An 8,181-nucleotide genomic window follows, 5' to 3' on the forward strand; every position below is an offset into this window, starting at 1 on the left:
TTCATTCAAGGTGATATATCAGTTGTTTCTTGTTTTCATTCCCATTGATATATCAGTTGTTTTATTTATTTTTTTATTTTTGTTCCTAGCAATTATTCAGTTGTTTCTGGATTTCATTCTTAGTGACACATCAGTAGTTTCTGGTTTTATTTAGTTTTTGTCCTAGCAAAAAGGAAAGAAAAAGAAGAGTTGTTCCTTGTTTTCTTATTCATTTCAAAACACTGGTTTCAGATCTGCACAAACACATGTGGCTGATGCTGAAATTGCAGCTCTTAGTGCAAGTACATTTGAAAAAAAAAAAACTGAAAAGAAAACCTGAAACTTAGGCTGGTCCCCCCTTGCTAATTGTTGGCCCCAATTGACATCTGCATCTCAGAAATTAAGTATTTGGGCTGGACTGTGCACATCAGACTAAAGTTGTGTGCCATAGCATTACATCTCATCTTCACATTTGTGGATCACAGTATGTCATCAGTTTCAGATGTTCTGCAACACCACTATTAACTTGGGTTGAGCCACAGATAAAGCATGTTTAACGAGCACGAGCATGATCCGAATAAAACTTATTAATATCTGCGCTCGTACTGAAAGAAAATTCTCATTGGTTAAATGACTGTCTTCACGCTCTGTGATTGGCCAGTCACACACACAGCGCCCGCCCCTCCCTACACAGACACGTCTCACTGCAGCTTCTCACACACACACACACACACACACACACACACACACACACACACACACACACACACACACACACACACACACACACACACACACACACACACACACACAGGATCTCTCTGTACTTGGCTGAATTCTGCTTCACGTTACTCTGTCAGTACTCTAAGTTTTCTTCAGCTCGCCTCTTTTTCAGTTTGTCTGATATTTAAAATTACTTGTTTCATATTGTATGTACGTGGTGCTTTTGACAAGACAGAGCTGAAAATGGCTCGTGTTGTGTCGGTCACTGACTCCACTCGGGTTTTTTATTTATTTATTTTTCTTTTAACTGTTTGTTTGCCCTTCGTTTTGTTGGTGATATAAAGTCAGTTGGAAAACTTTGCTCCTACTGAACGTGGTGCTTTTGAGAAGAATACAGTGAACAAGGCTGACATATTTCCCCGTTTGCCATCACTGGATGTTTTCATGAATCACCAAGTTCACACAGGTCATTAAAAAATAAACAGTCTTACAGACCATTTACACACATATAGCTGAACACACAAAGTAGCCTATCTTAATATCTTTATTGAATATGGCTGCATGCAGTATCTGATACTTTTTCACTGCAGTTCATAAAAATAAATTGGTCAGTCGAACAACCTCTCTCTCTCCCTCTCACACAGTTACACACACATGCACACACAGACAGTCTTAGACACACATGCACGCGCAGACACACACACACCTTAATCAATATTGTTTATCTTTGTGTGGAAAAAAATGCCAAAGAAAGCTGTGTTGAGTATGAAAACTCTTGTTCATGCATACTTAGTAGTTCATAATTCCCTACTACATTGAATGTCAATTCTGAAGCTGTTCTGTTATTCATTCATACACTTAAGAATATTCATGGTCTGAGTTCATAAAAAAAAAAAAAAAACTTGTTCTGTAAACAGTCCTCTTACTTTTGTGATCAAAAACATTGATTTGAATCTCAATTTTGAGACTGTTCTGTAAATTTTCAAATAAACAATAAATATAGCAACTTCTGATCAATCCATATCAATTTCAGACTTAAAATAATGTACTGATTTAAGCCCCAGCCATTCTGGGTTAAACCACGCCCATGTCCGATTTAGGCCCCACCCACTATGAGTACAGATATGGATACAGATAATTTAGATGGTTGAACAGATACAGATACATATAGTGGTATACTCGCTCATCCCTACTATTAACACAGATTAGACATTGTTTTTGAGCTAATCCAGTAAACAATCAGTTGCTGGAGATCAGCAGTGGGAGTCTTGCTTAAAATGCACAGCTTAGCTGCCTTGTCACATTCTGGTCACAGCTAAATCAGGATGGAAATAGTACTGCATTGTTTTTACCATTGCTAAAAAATGAACAAAGTTGAATTACAACCACAATGCAAAGTGCACATTAGCCTAGTATACAGAGGTGTAACATGTTGACAGTTGTGCCTACACTTTAGTTTATGTCCTTCTAATGCACCATCGGAAAGAAGTGCTAAAACAGTGGCTGCTGCATATCTGATTTTCAGGTGACGGGGTCAACATCGTTCCCACATCTTACATGCCTCCTGCCCCTGACTCCTGCACTCCATCCTCCTACATAACAAGCATCACAGGAGCTCAGCCAAGTAAAATTCAGACTGTTTTTGTGCTGTGCCAACTCCGTCTGTGCTCTTGTATTTAGTGGTTATTTAGTTTAAAACCACAGATTTCCAGACACAGTTTATTCATACCAGATCATCTGTGTATGTGTGACCCATCTGTCAAACAGTCAAATTAAAAGGGTTGTTCAAACAGTTTACCTGACGCCACTGCATTCAGTACTTGGATTATGTTCCAAACACTAAGTTTTGGCAATGTACCAAATACACATTATTGCAGTTTAAAGTTTGGCACTCAGGTTTTTGGCACATTACAGCAGTTAATACTCTTGTCATATTTCTTGCTGAGGCAGATGGGGAAGTGGAGCATCCCTCCTCTCACTGAGGCTGACCATCATCCACTGCAATATAGAGTTTGAAAAAGGTCTGTTGCACCCTCTCTTAAACACATGACTTACTTAAGGTGCATTTACACATAAGCAAGACACGTTACGAATGTCATTTTTCTGTCATTCGTGACACATTCCTGACATTCTTAATGTGACTTAACGCATCTGAATAGATTTCTTAATAGTGCGTGTTGGTGCGTGATATTCGTGGAGCATGTTTCTGCCTGTCAAAAAATCTTCCACGAATGTCACACACCACCCTCATTTCGTCTCATGTCGTGGAGGTCGCAACTGCGCGTATTGATCCGTCTTGATGAGTATTGATCCTTAATAGAACGTGACAACGTTCGTAGTGGTTCCTGTGATGGTTCTTGGAGCCCAAACTGTCACGCGTTATTACAAAGTGACACGGAACCTGTCAAGTTTTGACACGACTTGTAACGCCGCGTCATATTTCACTGCGAGCCACGGCGAATCAGTTTTCTGTCACGTGCGCACAATTAAACTTGGCTCCAAATGTTGGTCCACAGTTCCTGCTGAAGTGCCTCAGGACGCCCCTGCAGGTGTTCCACCTGCTGTTGTAACCGATGAGCGGGAGAACGAGTCTGACCCTCTGGAACCAGAGGAGCGAGAGGAGACTCACGTGCAGCCAGACATCTCTGCACCTCCTCCAGTCCGGCGGAGGAAGAAGCGCGCGCACAATTAAACCCTGCTGCACAACATTCAGTTTGATTGCTGACACCAAGTCGGCTAAAAGTCTAATTTCAGTGCTCTTCAGCGCGCTCCTGGAGGTGTTCCACCTGCTGCATGTGCCTGATGTTTGGGAAAATGCACCAGATGAGAGCCGTATGAAGCCACACATCTGGCGCTGTCCTCCTCCTCCTCTCTGCGCCACTCCATGGCACAGAGCCCAACTACGCATGCAGTCACAAAGTTCTTCTGAAAAACTGGAGCGATCTGAATTCGGATGGATGAATATGGGTGGTGTGTGTGTGGAGACAATTCACCTCGTTCACAACGTGACAGAACTTAACAATGCGCTGTTACGCGCGCGTAACAACGCGGAACACTATTCTTGACCGTGCGTAATGGTTCCTGATAATTCTCCGGCAACATGTGCCATTAATCGTAACGTGTGGTAACAGGTTGCAGCAGTTCCTGAGGACACCTGACGCCTCTGCCCCGAATAATCACATTCGTGATCAGCGGCCAACAATGTGTACTTCGTGGCATTCGTGACTTGTCGTCGTTATGTGTAAACGCAGCATTACACATCACAACTATGTGTCATCATAAGGGAAGGCTGTGATAGATTATTACAAAATTTCATCAAGCAAATGCCTTGCCAGAATGACTTTTAACAAAACATAACATTCACATTTTTTTTTTTAAATATGTAATGTATGAAACCAGTAGTGTATGAAAGGTATGAATGAGTGACTGGAAAAAAAATTAAAACTGCATTAAAAAATAATCACAGAACAAATCAAGTCTAACTAGAGCTCTATCATTAAGCTCAGAAAATTATACCTATGCTCTGCCAGACTACTTACAGGTGTATTAGATAAGAAACCGACACTTTTTTTTTTTTAACTATATGGATTTGAATGACGTGCAATTACACCAATCATGCTTCAACCCTCATGCGCATGCGAGTTTTTTCATGCGTGTGGGTGACGTCATTTCCCTGTGGGCAGGCCTTGAGTGAGATGTGGTCCCGCTCTCTCGTCTGAATTCCTTTGTTTCACACGCTGCTCGAGACCGCGTTGCTTTATCAAAATTTTTTCTGGACCTGTGAGGAATATCCGAGTGGACACTATTCGAGAAATTAAGCTGGTTTTCGGTGAAAAGTTTAACGGCTGATGAGAGATTATGGGGTGTTTCTGTCGCTGTAAGGATTTCCCATGGAGCGGGACGTCGCGCAGCGCTTCCAGGCGCCGTCATCGGCCTGTTTCGAGCTGAAAACATCCTAATTTAAGGCTTAATTCACCCAGGACATCGTGAGAGAACAGGGAAGATTCAGAAGAGGCCGGCATGAGGACTTTATGCGGACATTCCACTGTTTAAGGACATTTTGTAATGAAAGACGTGCGCGCAAATTCGCTGAGTCGTTTCCGTGACGACTCGGCGAATCTGTGTGCGCCGCGACAGGAAAAACACCTCTGTGTTGAAAACCATTTGTAAAATTCAGGCGGCTTTTGATGGCTTTCAACAAGTGAGTAACTGAGAAATTGTTTAACAGCTTGGGCATGTTCCAACGGAGGTGTTTTTCCTGTCACGACCCCCCGCGGTCGGGTCCGGCCCAACATGCGACTCTGCCCGCACGTTCTTTCATTACAAAATGTCCGTTAACAATGGAATGTCCGAATAAACTCCTCATGCCGACTTCTGAAAGTTCTCTGTTCTCTGATGATTTCCTGGGTCAACAGAGCCTGAAATGTGGAAGTTTTCAACTTGAAACGGCGAGACGCTGCCACCTCGAAGCACAGATCGCCGTCAGGCGCCGTGGGCCATCCTTAAAGCAACACTTACAGACCAAAATGTTATGTGAGGAACGCGGACAGAGGAGCGGCCCAGAGTCCAACAGAACCCAGCACTAATTGACCAGAAGCAGCTCCAGAAAGAAAAAACAGATTTATTACTATCACCCTGTGCTGTACATAAAATCTAAATAATAAAAGTCTGGTGAGGTGGACAAGTGGCGCACTCTCTCAGCGCCACAACAGATCCGAGCCCGAATCTTCTGGACTCAATCGTTCCGTCAACACCCCCCCCCCCCAGGTGGCTTTCCAAAACAATGCTCTGTGAAGGAGGAGCAGAAGTGAGGTTATTCATACTATCATTATCCACAATTTTCTCCACAGAGGCACACTTATGAGCAACACGTTCAGATTTTACTGCGGACCTACTTCACACAAACAGCTGCTCACAGCGAGTGGAAGATCATCAATCCCTTCACCACAGCCGTGAGGAGCAATCAGAACAATTATCTTCAATTCTTTAATTTTAACTGCGTCAAACGCCACAACATATAAACAATTTAGCTTTTAGAAATAATCACCTCTGACGTGTGCTGACAGCGCTTGCCTCTCACCCTCATCCTCCTTCACAGACGTGATGTCAGCCTCTGGAGCAGCCCTCGGCGCCCTCACATACTCATCACAAGAATGCAACAAAGTTCAATTCTCCGGCCATCCAGTCCAACTCACTGCTGGCTTAAATGCAGCTTCTCATTACCACATAGGTACCAGCTGAAAGCCCTTAGATCTGCACGTGAATATCACAGGTGTCGTAACTTCCTCCTAATAGAGAGCCGCACGAGATCACAGCAGGTGCAGCCAATCATCATAATAAAGGTGAGAGACTCTTCTGCAGCACAGCTTTCCCAGAGATCAGTTCCAAACCACCTAGGAAGGAAAATAAACACACATCCAAAAAAACCATGTCCACCCCAGCCCCCCAGCACACAACACAAAATCTCTCATCAGCCGTTAAAATTTTTACCGAAAACCAGCTGAATTTATCGAATGGTGTCAACTCAGTTGTGCCTTACAGCTTTTGAAAAAAAATTTATCAAACAAAGCAGCAGTCTCTGAGCCATTGCTAAACAATGAAAAATCGACGAGAGAGTGGGCCACTCCTCACGCAAAGACTGCCCACAGGTGAATGACGTAACCGACAGGCGTGAAAGAACTCTTGCATGCCCACGAGGGTGCAAGCATGTCTGATGTAATCACACGTGATTCAAATCCATATGGTTTTTGAAAAAAATAATAAGGTCGGATACTTTTCTAATAGACCTCGTACTTATATGGTAAATAAATGGTTAATGGTAAATTTATATAGCGCTTTTCTATCTGCATCAGATGCTCAAAGGGCTTTACAATAATGCCTCACATTCACCCTTATGCCAGGGTATATGTATTATTTATTAGTGGGAGTAAATTGTTTCTGTTGTAATTGACAAATGTGATGTAATGTGATAAGGGCCCCTTCACACATAGTACGAATGTGGTCGAATTGCGCATGAAGCAGAAATCATAGGCAATATGTTTAAAATCGTAGTTGCCTCCAACGCCTCGTACACCTGTTGCAAAAACTATTTGCGCACACCAATGGCTGAAAGACAAAGTGTGCGCTGTGAGAGCCCATCGAACCCTCTCGTTGCAGGTGTAGGCGAAATTCCAGCTGACACACACGAACATCTAACACCACTCGCTTGGCACTTAGAAAATATGTGGTCATTTGCACTATTATCACAACAGCAGACAATCTCTCTCAAGCTGGATGTGAAATTTGTCTAAGTGCCCCCACAAGTGTGGCTTTTCAAACAGACACAGTGACACGTTGGTGTGTGTGCTGAACTGACAGGGAGTGTGTCCGCCAACAGAGCAGCTGTGGACATCTGTGGTTCTGGACGTCATGGCTGGGGAACACATACTGTGTTTGGACTGTGATGCGCATGTGTGTGCTTGCTGTCCTCACGTGGACATATGTAAAAACATATATTGATGTGCAATGGGCTGCAGTGAGCATGTTTAGGCTACCCCAGGTAAAATGGACCGTCAGATCGTCACACACAGCGGGCGATGTGAATGTCACGTCACCCGCGTGAGCTCTGTTCCACATGACGCACTGTCTGTCCCGTGGTGCGCTGTCCACAAGACATGCATGTCGGGCAGGACACACGCTCAGGGCCAGCTGGACACACCATCAGCAGATGTTGACATGATAAGAGCGCCCTGCTTCTCATTCATGTCATTTCATGACTGTACATCTGTGATCATGGGTTTTCTACAGAGGAACAGATGGGTCATACTTGTATTGCCCGCTCGATAAGAGGGATTCAATAAAATGCAGTGTTTTTATATGGTGTGTGGTTTTATTTTTCCTTAAATACGTCCATGTCCTTCTTGACATCAAGCATTTTCCCGCACCTTTTAGAGGACAGCAATGGTAGCTCAGTGGTAAAGTTTCTGGCTGGCAATCAGAGCTTTGGGAAACTGTTGCTCGCGCTGTGCTCCCACGTGCATGAAACCATCACAGCGGCATCGCTCATGCCTGGCCTTTGGCTTGATGTTTTCATGGTTCACTCGTACGAGATGTTCTGCTGTGATTTGTCCTGAGTTATACTTATTTGTACTATGTGTGAAGGGGCCCTAAAAGACAACATATCTGAATTATTTTCCTTCATGACCATCTTCATATGGTTTGCTACAAATGAGAGAAATTTCATTGAATTCCATGACTCGGTTCCATGAAAAATTGTACATATAATGTCACTATCATAGGAGGCCCTGGGGAAGACCCAGGACATGCCGGAGGGACTACATCTCTCAGCTGGCTTGGGAACGCCTCGGAGTTCCCCCGGAGGAGCTGGGGAGGTGTGTGTGGATCGAGAGGTCTGGGCGGCTTTGCTTGAGTTGCTGCCCCTGTGACCTGACTCCGGATAAAGCGGAAGAAAATGGATGGATGGATGGATGAACTATTCTT

The sequence above is a fragment of the Thalassophryne amazonica genome, chromosome 2 (genome assembly GCF_902500255.1).
Source record: "Thalassophryne amazonica chromosome 2, fThaAma1.1, whole genome shotgun sequence".
In the NCBI taxonomy this organism is placed as follows: domain Eukaryota; kingdom Metazoa; phylum Chordata; class Actinopteri; order Batrachoidiformes; family Batrachoididae; genus Thalassophryne; species Thalassophryne amazonica.